This window comes from Protomyctophum parallelum, assembly GCF_964188405.1.
Source record: "Protomyctophum parallelum genome assembly, chromosome: 1".
Lineage (NCBI taxonomy): Eukaryota > Metazoa > Chordata > Actinopteri > Myctophiformes > Myctophidae > Protomyctophum > Protomyctophum parallelum.
The window spans coordinates 60,846,283-60,858,782 of record NC_139697.1 but is presented as its reverse complement, the minus strand read 5'-3'; the positions used below and the strand labels follow the sequence as shown (position 1 = coordinate 60,858,782).

Here is a 12,500-nt window from a genome sequence, read left to right as displayed (position 1 = left end):
GTAGGGAAATAAAATTGGCGTGACCCATAAATGGGTCCCGAATGAGCCACTGTTTGGGAACCAGCGCTATATAGAATGATGTGGGACAGGAAGCCTCTTGAACATCATTCCCTAGCAGCGCTCACCCCCTGATGGGACCAGAGATACAAGACCTGAGAACTCACCCCCTGATGGGACCAGAGGTACAAGACCTGAGAACTCACCCCCTGATGGGACCAGAGGTACAAGACCTGAGAACTCACCCCCTGATGGGACCAGAGGTACAAGACCTGAGAACTCACCCCCTGATGGGACCAGAGGTACAAGACCTGAGAACTCACCCCCTGATGGGACCAGAGGTATACAAGACCTGAGAACTCACCCCCTGATGGGACCAGAGGTATACAAGACCTGAGAACTCACCCCCTGATGGGACCAGAGGTACAAGACCTGAGAACTCACCCCCTGATGGGACCAGAGGTATACAACACCTGAGAACTCACCCCCTGATGGGACCAGAGGTACAAGACCTGAGAACTCACCCCCTGATGGGACCAGAGGTATACAAGACCTGAGAACTCACCCCCTGATGGGACCAGAGGTATACAAGACCTGAGAACTCACCCCCTGATGGGACCAGAGGTACAAGACCTGAGAACTCACCCCCTGATGGGACCAGAGGTATACAACACCTGAGAACTCACCCCCTGATGGGACCAGAGGTACAAGACCTGAGAACTCACCCCCTGATGGGACCAGAGGTATACAAGACCTGAGAACTCACCCCCTGATGGGACCAGAGGTATACAAGACCTGAGAACTCACCCCCTGATGGGACCAGAGGTACAAGACCTGAGAACTCACCCCCTGATGGGACCAGAGGTATACAACACCTGAGAACTCACCCCCTGATGGGACCAGAGGTACAAGACCTGAGAACTCACCCCCTGATGGGACCAGAGGTATACAAGACCTGAGAACTCACCCCCTGATGGGACCAGAGGTATACAAGACCTGAGAACTCACCCCCTGATGGGACCAGAGGTACAAGACCTGAGAACTCACCCCCTGATGGGACCAGAGGTATACAAGACCTGAGAACTCACCCCCTGATGGGACCAGAGGTATACAAGACCTGAGAACTCACCCCCTGATGGGACCAGAGGTATACAAGACCTGAGAACTCACCCCCTGATGGGACCAGAGGTACAAGACCTGAGAACTCACCCCCTGATGGGACCAGAGGTATACAAGACCTGAGAACTCACCCCCTGATGGGACCAGAGGTATACAAGACCTGAGAACTCACCCCCTGATGGGACCAGAGGTACAAGACCTGAGAACTCACCCCCTGATGGGACCAGAGGTATACAAGACCTGAGAACTCACCCCCTGATGGGACCAGAGGTACAAGACCTGAGAACTCACCCCCTGATGGGACCAGAGGTACAAGACCTGAGAACTCACCCCCTGATGGGACCAGAGGTACAAGACCTGAGAACTCACCCCCTGATGGGACCAGAGGTACAAGACCTGAGAACTCACCCCCTGATGGGACCAGAGGTATACAAGACCTGAGAACTCACCCCCTGATGGGACCAGAGGTACAAGACCTGAGAACTCACCCCCTGATGGGACCAGAGGTACAAGACCTGAGAACTCACCCCCTGATGGGACCAGAGGTATACAAGACCTGAGAACCAGGGATGAAGTGCCAGGAGGAGGAGAGGGAGAAGGTGAAAGATGGGGGGGGGGGGGGAGATGGGAGAGGGTGAAGCAGAAAGAGTGGTAAATAAATAAATGGAGCGCCTTGGATAAATGGAGCCTTTATCCCAGGCGCTTTACGCATACAGAGGGAGAGATGAGGAAGGGGTTGAGAGAGGGGTGTGTGGATTGAGGGGGAGGGGCGTCTTGGTGCCCCATGCCATGCGTCTGCGCTCCTTCATTTCCCCTCTTTTGTTTGTTTTCCAGCGTCTGCTGATGAGCGGAGGGTGCCCCCGCTGACCCCCCCCCCCCCCTCCCATCCCCATCTCTCTCACACCCGCTGTCTCTCTTGCTCCATCCATCCATCTCTTTCTCCTCTTCCTTTCTCCTCGTGTGACAGCGTCATGTCGGCCTATTATCTCTGATCACTGTTGCGTTCCGCTCCACACATCCGTGGCGGCTGCCGATTTATCTCTCTCTCTGTGTGTGTGTGTGTGTGTGTGTGTGTGTGTGTGTGTGTGCGCGCGCTCGCTCGCACGTGCAAATGTGCACTGTGTTTTGATAGTATATGAAGTATTCATTATTTCCATGATGCTATATGCCCATAATATAATTATTTAAGAAAATGTTAGGAGAACCTAATTAGGTAGATGTAATTTTAATGTAATACAAATGGGATGATTATCATTATGGTTATTTATTTATTGTTATTATTAATTGGGAATAGGCCTATTGTGGAGGAATTTGATCCCATGATTTTGTAACCCATTTTTCACCCGGTCGCACCAATTGCCTCAGCTGTAATCCTGGGCGCTACTCTCCCTCTGCCGTGTGAGCTCAGTTCGGGAGAGCCCCGAACTGAGCTCATGCTGCCTTCAATGAATGAGGAGTGAGGCGGCCGCTTAATTCTTAACACCTGACAGGGGGAGTTTCCCCGGTTGGACGGAACATGTTATTCCACCAAGTATTTCCCCACCAAGTATTTTTGCCAGGTGCTTGAAAAGCGCCTGAACTACATTTGCTACTTCTCGACTAGCGACCGCAATGACGACCTTAGTAGACACTTTTTCATGATTGGCTGCCTCTAAGCCAATGGGAGACTTACCCATAAAACTCGAGCGATAGAAGAGTACAATAGAGAGATGTTTTTCCGATGATAGCTGAAGAGGAAGCCAGCTTAAGAGTGAGACGGTGGAAAGAGAGTGTTTGTGTCAGAGGGTGGGGGTGGCTGAAGGAGCGCATCTTCAAAGATTGTGTTCATGCCCTGTTTCTGTTTGCGGTTGGGAGATTTGGTCTGGCTAGGATCTCTGTTTTGATCTCTGCTCGGAAATCTTTCCACCCCCTCCTCTTGCCTTGGCGTGTAAGGACGGCATTTCCATCTTTATATCTGTGTGACTGTGCAATTAAGCCATGAGAAATAGGCCACTTGTCCATCGCATTAAGTCACTTATGCTGTCCTGACCTCCCCCTCCATGCAGTCCTGTCTCCTTCTTCTATCTATGCTGTATATGAGAAGGAAGTACACCATGTATATTCCTCTACTATATATATTGTGTCACTGTTCAGTAAAGAAATCTCCTCTCCTCTCCTCTCCTCTCCTCTCCTCTCCTCTCCTCTCCTCTCCTCTCCTCTCCTCTCCTCTCCTCTCCTCTCCTCTCCTCTCCTCTCCTCTCCTCTCCTCTCCTCTCCTCTCCTCTCCTCTCCTCTCCTCTCCTCTCCTCTCCTCTCCTCTCCTCTCCTCTCCTCTCCTCTCCTCTCCTCTCCTCTCCTCTCCTCTCCTCTCCTCTCCTCTCCTCTCCTCTCCTCCAAACGGCATGAAAGAACTTGGCCAAGCACTCTGTCTTGCATGCTCCCGATTGCTGACCTGGAAGTGATGCAATGGAATCACAGAAGAAGGTGTGTGTGTGTGCGTGTGTGCGTGTGCGTGAGTGTGTGTGTGTGTGTGTGTGTGTGTGTGTGTGTGTGTGTGTGTGTGTGTGTGTGTGTGTGTGTGTGTGTGTGTGTGTGTGTGTGTGTGTGTGTGTGCGTGTGCGTGTGTGCGTGTGCGTGCGCGTGCGCGTGCATGATACATGCTAGTAGGCCAGTCGGCTGACTGGATTGTGTTTCTTTAGGGGATGAAACCCCCATGGTGAGTGCTGGATAAGGTTTCCACAGGACTCTGTTATTGTTCTGCCATGTGCATCAACTTTCAGTTGATGCACATGTGAGTTTGTGAGACAGACAGAGATAGTGTTTGCAATTGCCTGTATCTTTTGCACTGTATGTGCATGTATTTGCAAATGGACGTGTTTTTGCACATGCGAGTGTGAGATAGTGTGCACGGCCATGAGTTTGCCTAATGTCAGCGGGTTCATTTGTACGTGAATGTGCGTGCGTGTGTGTGTGTGTGGATGAGTGGGTGCTTTACCCCCCAGGCCTGCACTCAGAAGTCATTGAGTGGTGGGGAGCTGATGCAGGTCACTAATGCACCGAGAGCAGAGTTCTGCTCACCCATATACACCCAGCATGCACTTACAACCCAGACAATGAACCCAGAGCAGAGCTAGTCAGCACAAGCTCTCTGCTCCTAAAGGCAGTGGAGTGGACCCATTGACCTGGATCCAGCGCCGCGGCACATCACTGGCACGCTCAGGAGCCGACCGTGCTACTGACACTTGACCTGAGCGCTCAGGCATCTTGGAAACTGTAAAAGGCTGTCACTGTCTGTGGAATTCCGTCCGTAGTATTTACTGATGTTGAATTGATATAGTTAAGTGATTCTCAACCTTTTGCATGTCAAGGAACTCCGGGCCATGCACTTCCATTTGATATGGGACCCCAAATCACTGTAAAATCCTCAGTGTTACTGTTAATTCAACTCAAGAGAGCGTAAAAATGGATCCAAATTTGTTTCCTTATAACTATCAATTGGCGTGCGGAACCGTTTCTCTAGAAGGGGGTTCCTCGTACTGTATTGTTTGTTCTGAAGAACAAAGGTTAATTGGCATGGAATTGAATTGGGAAACCATTGGGTTTAATGCTAATTTAAATGTTATTATTTTATTCTTTGCTTTGTTTGATGGCACAATGGACAGAGATGGAAAAGAGAGTGTAGAAAAGGGCAACAGTCTGGAGATGGATTTAAACCTAGGAAAGTGAGGAAACTGTGATCATGTGGTCATATAGCTGGTCGAAATGTTCTAAGCGGCTTCGAGATCACCTGTATGAAGACTGGGCCATTCTACTGGTCACACCAGTCTCATTATGCATTCATGGTTGCATGGATTTCATTTTTTTATTTCAATTTTAATGCACAACAAAAATGATGTCTGTGTGTTCGAGAGTGAGTGCGTGTGTAGTTCTAACAAAGACAGCAAAGAGGGAGGGACCTCTATTAAATGGTCATTCAGCACGCACGCACACACACACACACACACACACACACACACACACACACACACACACACCACGCTAATGTGTTGCTATTTAAAGACTTTGGCACCAGTGCTCCGAATGTCTTGCCACTATTGATGCCGGTAGCAAATAACCAAGCCTGTCTCAATGCTGTGGCATTGTTCTGTCACTGTCTAGCCTGCCATAGCACTACTGCACACAGTGACTGCATACTAATGTCCAATACACGTACAAGTGGCTATAGTTGTAGATTTGCATTTGTTTTCTATACGGTCTGCCATTTCAGGTAGACATCCAGAGACTAGACGCAGCACCACAGTGTGCTGCATTTTGTCCGAATCTTTCTATCTATCTATCTCTCCATCATCATTTTGCAGCCCTGTGCTTTGCTCTGGTGCATTTCAACAATCAATAATCAAGAGGGGTTCATTTATTACTCACTCACTCACTCATACAGGTACAACTGTGACATGTTCTGCAAGGCTGTGCACCAGCAGCAACACAATATACGACAAGATACTGAGAAGAATAGTACTCAACTAGGAAAGTTATTCTATTAACATATGTGTTAATATGACTAATTGTTTTAGAAATGGCATTGAAAACTAGTTTGTTACCTGATAATAAGAATAGTACTGGACTGGACTGTAATAAAACAATAACAAATAAATAAAGGAAAATAAGATACCGGAAAAATAAGGTTGAGAAAATGGTTAAAAATGGTTAAGACACACACTATCCCACTTTAAAACCCTCTTTTACTCTTTATGGGATGTGAAATGGGGAATGTGCCGAATTGGGGGAATAATAATAAAATGTACAGTGAATTAGGATATCCTGTATGCTATACTGTACATCAAGTACACTTATCTACAGTATGTACATCTGTGTAAAGACAAAAGTGTTATACATCAACTAAGTACATTTATCTATGTGACCATGTAAGCTAAAACAAGCATGGATATTTATGGATGAATGAGCTTTTGTTTTTATTTAATTTAACATTGTCCTATTTTTTGTTTATTTATTTTGTCCATGTTCGTGGCTCTTGACAGCCGCAGGGGGAAAGCTCTTCCTAAGCCATGTGCATTGTCTCTTGTCTTTTCTTGGAGGGAAGACATTGTCTGTTGACTCAGGTGTGTGGATGTCAGGCGACTTCTCTTTTCCCCTCTCTCACCTCTCCTGCATTCTTTTTCAACACAGCCCTTTGTTCTCCCTGTGCAGACCTTGGTGTGGTTCTCACCATCTTTCTGCTCCACGTACTCTCCTTCCCTGTAGCCAAGGGGTCATCTATACTGCAGGTGGTCTGGCACGTTTAGCTCAATGACTATATGGTCACTCACTGGAGTGGCTCTTTTCCAAAGCATTATTATGTGTGGAGCTATTGGATTTCATTCATTTCAGTACGGTCTGAAAACCAATTACTGTAGCAGAGTCTTGAAACCTGCTTGTGATATAGGTAATCCAACATAATGAAATTTGTTTTCTTCTTTTTTTGTCAAGCTATACCTTATTGGGTTTTTGATTATTATTGATTTGACAAGTCTGGAGATGATTGATTCATAAATATATAATAAAGAAAAAAAACCAATATCAATTACTTCTTGAAAATGATACTGGTTCATTATGAAAGTTGGAATTATAAGAATAGCAAAAATTCCCAAATATACTTGCAGGCAGTCATGTTAAGTAGGCCTCTACCGTGAGTTGTAGCCAATGTGCTAAACATGCCATACTATACCAGTATTGCCCATTAAACCAGGGGTTTTCAACCCTTTTCATTTTTCAAGGCCCATTACTTATTTGGCATTTGAGCCACGTACCACCATTTGACGAGATTCAGCCTCTCAGACTCAAAACGACAGAATATTTTGCTGTTGTTGGATAAGATTTTGTCTACAATTCCATGCTGTTGGCAAACGCTGGACAAAATAACAATTCTTCTACATTATCTAATTGTGTAGACTTGTAAATGAAGTAATGCAGATGTTTAACAATAATGTAACTCTTGAGAGCGTAAATGACATTTGGTTACCAACTCTCCTTCATTTAGCTGGGGACCACCCACCCTGGGCAAGACCTAAGCTGAAGTTGCGGGATTTTAGCGGAAATGAAATCGTTGATGCTTTACAAATCAGTTTACATTCTCCGCGAATGAAACAAGTGTTGTGATTGGTCGGGGAAATATCGTATCCGGAGGAAATACATGTGACGGCTGTTCCGGAGGATACAACCGCCGATAGCTTCTCTGCCTTAGGTTGTGACCAGGCTTTTCTCTTCGCAGATAAGTAAGCCTGGGACCGAGGCTAGAGACCACCTGGAACCGCCTTAAGGACCACTGGTGGAAAACCACTGCTTTAAACCATAAGATATATTATATAAGCCACAGTCATTCACACTGTACTGTGCATTATGGTACCTCTCTCCTTCTTTCTACTTATCTACTCATCCCTATAGCTATGTAGGATTGTTGACATTGGCTGTTTCTTCCTCACAGAAGTCCGTATTTAATTCTAATAAGGTTTCCAGTGAAAATACTTCAGCTTTCGGTGTCAATACAAGAGTGTTTTGACTTGAGCTGTCTTGACAAAGTTTGTCTCCAGCATACGTTTCCTTTTACTCTGAGAATAGAGAACTGAGAAAGAAAATTCAGCATTTCCTTATTTTTGCTTTGCATGTGTTCTACTTTTGTACATTTACACATATTCTGTTTGGTTAAAGCTAATTTATTTGAACCTCGCTATACAGATTGGTGGTGTTACTATAGGAGGACTGTTTATTTGCCCATGCTTCATTCCGAAGAAGACTTTTTAGTAAGTAAACGCTAACGACTAAAGCTTTGACTGTAAAACATTTGAAGTCGCAGTGTGTGCTGACTTTAATTTTGGATCGTCTGTGATTTCCTTTGGTCCTGCACCTAGCCTCCAGTGGGAGTGTTCTAGATTTGTTTTCTTTTATAGTGCCGAGACCGACAAAGCTTGATCTCATCTGCCGAGAGAAACAGATGATGTATGAGAAGAAAATAACATAATACCACTGATAGATCATGGACAGCAACTGTGCAGGTTTTGGACTGTTCGTTTCTACAGAGACACTGAGATTGCAAAGCGGGATTTAAAGAGTGACACGTGTTCCTGAACCAGCAGATATACAGCAGCATATGGTCTCAAATGGTCTGATCTCTAAATCGATGTCATTTTCTCCGTCGGTGAGATCGCTGTGATCCCACACTGTACTCCACAGAGAGTGAGTGAGGTGGGGGGAATGGGGGGGGGGGGGGGGGAGTTATCAAAAGACACACTCATTGACTCGCGTTAGCTTCTCACTCAATGGAGAGCTTGTGGCAGAGGGATTTTCCTTAAAATATGGTAATCCCCCCTGACTGCACCATGCAGCGGCCCTGGCAGTCAGCTAAAATCTGACTTAAGCAGCGTACAGTATAAGCCCAGCTGGGGATGGTGCATTGTGAGGGTAGTGACACTTGAGGAGTCAACTGTAGCAGTAAATTGGCTGATGCCAGACTTGGGTTCCACTGCCCTATATATCTGTTTGACTTGGCCCTTCAGACTCTCCTTCACTATAGGTTTTCTGTTCATCTCTCTCTCTCCGTCTCTCTCTCTCTCTCTCTCTCTCTCTCTCTCTCTCTCGCTCTCTCACTGCCTCTCTCTGTCCTAATCGTGTTGTGTAGAGAAACACAACCATGCTTTTGTAAGTAATTTACTATTAGGTACTTTATGTACAGTGAGTTTGTGTATTATTACTTTCTTACTAAGAACATTTTGTGATTCATTTGTTGGGTTACACGCTGTTCATTTCGTCGACTAAAACTATGACATTAAATGTTTCGTCGACTAAACCTAAATCAAACTAAACCTAAACCTAAATCAAAATGAACTCTTTACACTCTTAGAGTTCATCGAACGTTCCGGACTTTGCTGTTGTTATGGAGAGAGAACGGAACATGGGCCATGAGTGTGACTGCAAGGCCATGTCAGCATGTCTTCATTAGGAGAATCTGTACTAACTGGTCGATCCACCACAACAACAATACCATGTTATACAACACAGTGTAGGCATTTACTGTAGCACATGGCTCTTATCCAAAGCACAGTACAAGTACATGAACACAATAAGCACGGACCCTTGCAAAGAGAATGTATATAGTTTCTACACAGTACTACACAGTAAAATCCAGGGTGATAATTTAATTCGGAGAGTAGTCTATCTATACAAATGGAACCAAGTGGTGAATTATGTGTTCATTTTGTTCCTCTCAGAGTAAATACTGAGGATAAAGTAAGACTGAGGATTTGACAGTGTGTGGGTATCTAGTGTCCCATATCCTCTGCTCACTGAGATAGCTTCTTTGTCATTGTCCACAATACGCTGCAGTATTAGGCAGGCTACTCTATACACAGCATTATCCTGAGTGTTCATTTAACCCTCAGACAGTATAAAAACAGAACCACGAGGGTCCTTTTTTGCACTCTTAAGTAGCACAAGATGTTACTGTGCTTCCTGTCGTTATTGCACAACCAGCGCCGCCGCCGCCCTCTTCTTCTCACTTTGTGGAAAACAACTAAATGATGGGGCTGACGCAAACACTTCTTTACACCTGGAAACCAGTGATGTTACAATAACATTGGTTCTTATTCTGATTGCCTTCTGTTTGTTGCTGCATTTGTACGTTTCTATTTCTGGATCCTGGGACAGTGAGACATGACAGGATCCTTCTGACAGTGGGAATCAAATGAAATGAAATGAAATCTCATTGTGAAATTGTGTCTGCTCGGTTTTATCTGCAGTTTATGCGGCTCAGAATATTAACGTTAAATAGAAGACACTTAAAACAATATTGAACCTCCCACTGCCCACCCAAATGTACACACACAGTCTCTCAAAGTCTCAAAATGAAGCCCTATCAAAGAGACATTATCGTTTGACTAACTTAAATTAATTTTCATTGAGGCAGAGTCAGTGAAGCCTGTGGTTCTTCTGGGGGAGGAGGGAAGGGGGGGGGGGGGGGGGGGCTCTTGGGATCCCAGAAGGATGAATAGGGAGCTAATCTTCCCTGCTGGGGAGCAGTGCCGAGACGCTCCTGTCTGTCTCAGAGGGCCTGTGGGATGTGCGCTGGAGTGCGAGCTGCTGTTGTCACAATGGGTTTGTTATCTGAGCTCATCTGAGTGCTGTCGCTCAGCATGCACGCGGATACGGGTCTATTCAATAAACACACACACACACACACACACACACACACACACACACACACACACACACACACACACACACACACACACACACACACACACACACACACACACACACACACACACACGTGCGCTATAGCACATAGTGCACCATACACTTATACAGGTGTGTATGTATGTGTGTGCAGACAGACAGACAGACAGACAGACGCATGCACACACTCACACACACACACACACACACACACACACACACACACACGCACTCCTCAATACGCATTCACTGGGACAATTGATGTATTAGTTAGATAGCCTACTATAGTGATATGTCATTCATGCATGGCTGCATTGTTATCTTCCAGGGCAGGTTTGCTCAGCATAAACAAACAACAACACCGCGGAGGACCTGCCGTGAATACAGATAAAGCCCTTCCAGAGAGCAAGGCTTCACCGTGTGTGTGTGTGTGTGTGTGTGTGTGTGTGTCTGTGTCTGTGTCTGTGTCTGTGTGTTTGTGTCTCTCTCGGTATTGTATTTTGACTCCTCTGGAATGATGGTTTCCACCAACCAGAAAATGGCTCCGTCTACCCCCAGCCAGTGGCTGTGCCCCAGCCTGCCCTAGGGGGCAAGGTAATACCCTCACAGGAATGTGGAAGGGAGCCCTAGAGGAGGGTGGTTACACTTTGATGCTCGTGTGTTTGTGTGTGGCGGGGGCGCGGGGGGGGGGGGGGGGGGGGGTTGCAGGTTCTTGGATAGAGGGCAATGAGTGACATTGAAGCCTTAGTCAAGTGACATCTAGGGCTGTATTTTGCGTGTCTTAAGTACCAGGTCTTATTACCTAACTTGAGTAAACTAAAGACCTGGAGGCGTGATCAATGCCATTTTGCTATTCTGAGTGGCCAAAGAGCATTGATCACGCCTCCAGGTCTTTAGTTTACTCAAGTTAGGTAATAAGACCTGGTACTTAAGACACGCAAAATACAGCCCCTAGTCTCTTGAGACTAGCATGTTCAAAGAAAAAGAGGGCGCTGTTTTTCCTTTTTTTGACGATGGGTTATTTCTCAGATTGAGTGACATCTAATCACGTGGGCTGGTTTTAAAAATCGTGAATTCTCAGTAATCAGTTCCTCTCCTCTATTTCGTGGAAGTTGTACTGATCCCCATGTGCAATGCATAACAGGCTCTGACGAGGAATTATGCTTGCAAGACACACCCCAGTAATGAAGCTTCACATTGAAACTTCATCAACAACAATGGTTTCCCACGCCCACGAACAGGCATGTCATGAACTCAAGTCAAGTCATCTTCATTATAGCACAAACATGATAGGCATATTAAATCATAAATCAACCAAAGCAAAACTATGTAAAACATAATCCCATAAAATAAACTGGACAAGAGAAACTGGATAAAACAAATGACAGATTAAAAAATAATAAAAGAGGGTATTAAAATAATCAAAATAATGCAATAAAAATAAAAGAGGGTATTAAAATAAACACAACAATGCAATAAAAAATAAAAGATATACTAATACTTTGCTTGCCTGATTCCTGCACTGTCAGTGTCGTATGAATGAGCTCTCCAGTAAAAGGTCTAGACTCTAGACAGTTGGCTATGTTTTTAAGCGAACTATGGCACTGCACTGTGGCTTGTCGCCAATTAGAGCTTAATGCTACAGCGCGGCACAAGACAGTACGCCTCCCCCAGAGAACAGCGGTGGAGGTGGAGGAGGGGTGTGTCATATTGGGTGGAGCTGTGATGAAGCAGGTGCAAAGATGAAAAGACTGACATACTGTAGGAAGGAAGGGTGTGCCTGGTGACTGTTCTGACAGGCCCCTTAGCCTTTACTTTACTTTACTGTGGGAAATCCTTGGCTCAGGTTTCTCCGGGGATTTGAAACCCTCAGGGGTGTGTGTGCGCGTGTGCACGCGTTTTTTGCGTAAGTTGCGTGCGTGCGCATGTGTTTTTGCGTGCGCATGTGATTGTACGAGTGGAACTGTGCCTGCCTTTGTGCTATTGTATAACAGTATATATTTTACAGGCTGCATGTGTGTACGTGCTTGTGTGTGTGTGTGTGTGCGTGTGTGCGTGTCTTTGATGATAGACTTAGCAGAATGCAGAGTCTCTTCCAAACAAAACAACAACTACACCCGGCTGGGAGTCTGACAGTTATGGTGTAGAGCTCTTAAATAACACACATGGCCCAATGTCTCTCT

The 12,500-nt window shown here is 45.7% G+C and overlaps 1 protein-coding gene across 1 annotated transcript in view; it reads left to right on the top strand.

Moving 5' to 3' along the window:
* The first annotated feature begins 3,553 nt into the window (after window positions 1-3,553).
* Window positions 3,554-12,500, top strand: part of LOC310858665 (rho guanine nucleotide exchange factor TIAM1-like) — a 73,388-nt gene continuing 64,441 nt past the window's right edge. The window contains exon 1 of the mRNA XM_083764878.1: window positions 3,554-3,579. The gene's annotated coding sequence lies outside the window, so the exon portion shown is untranslated. The remainder of the gene's footprint in view (window positions 3,580-12,500) is intronic.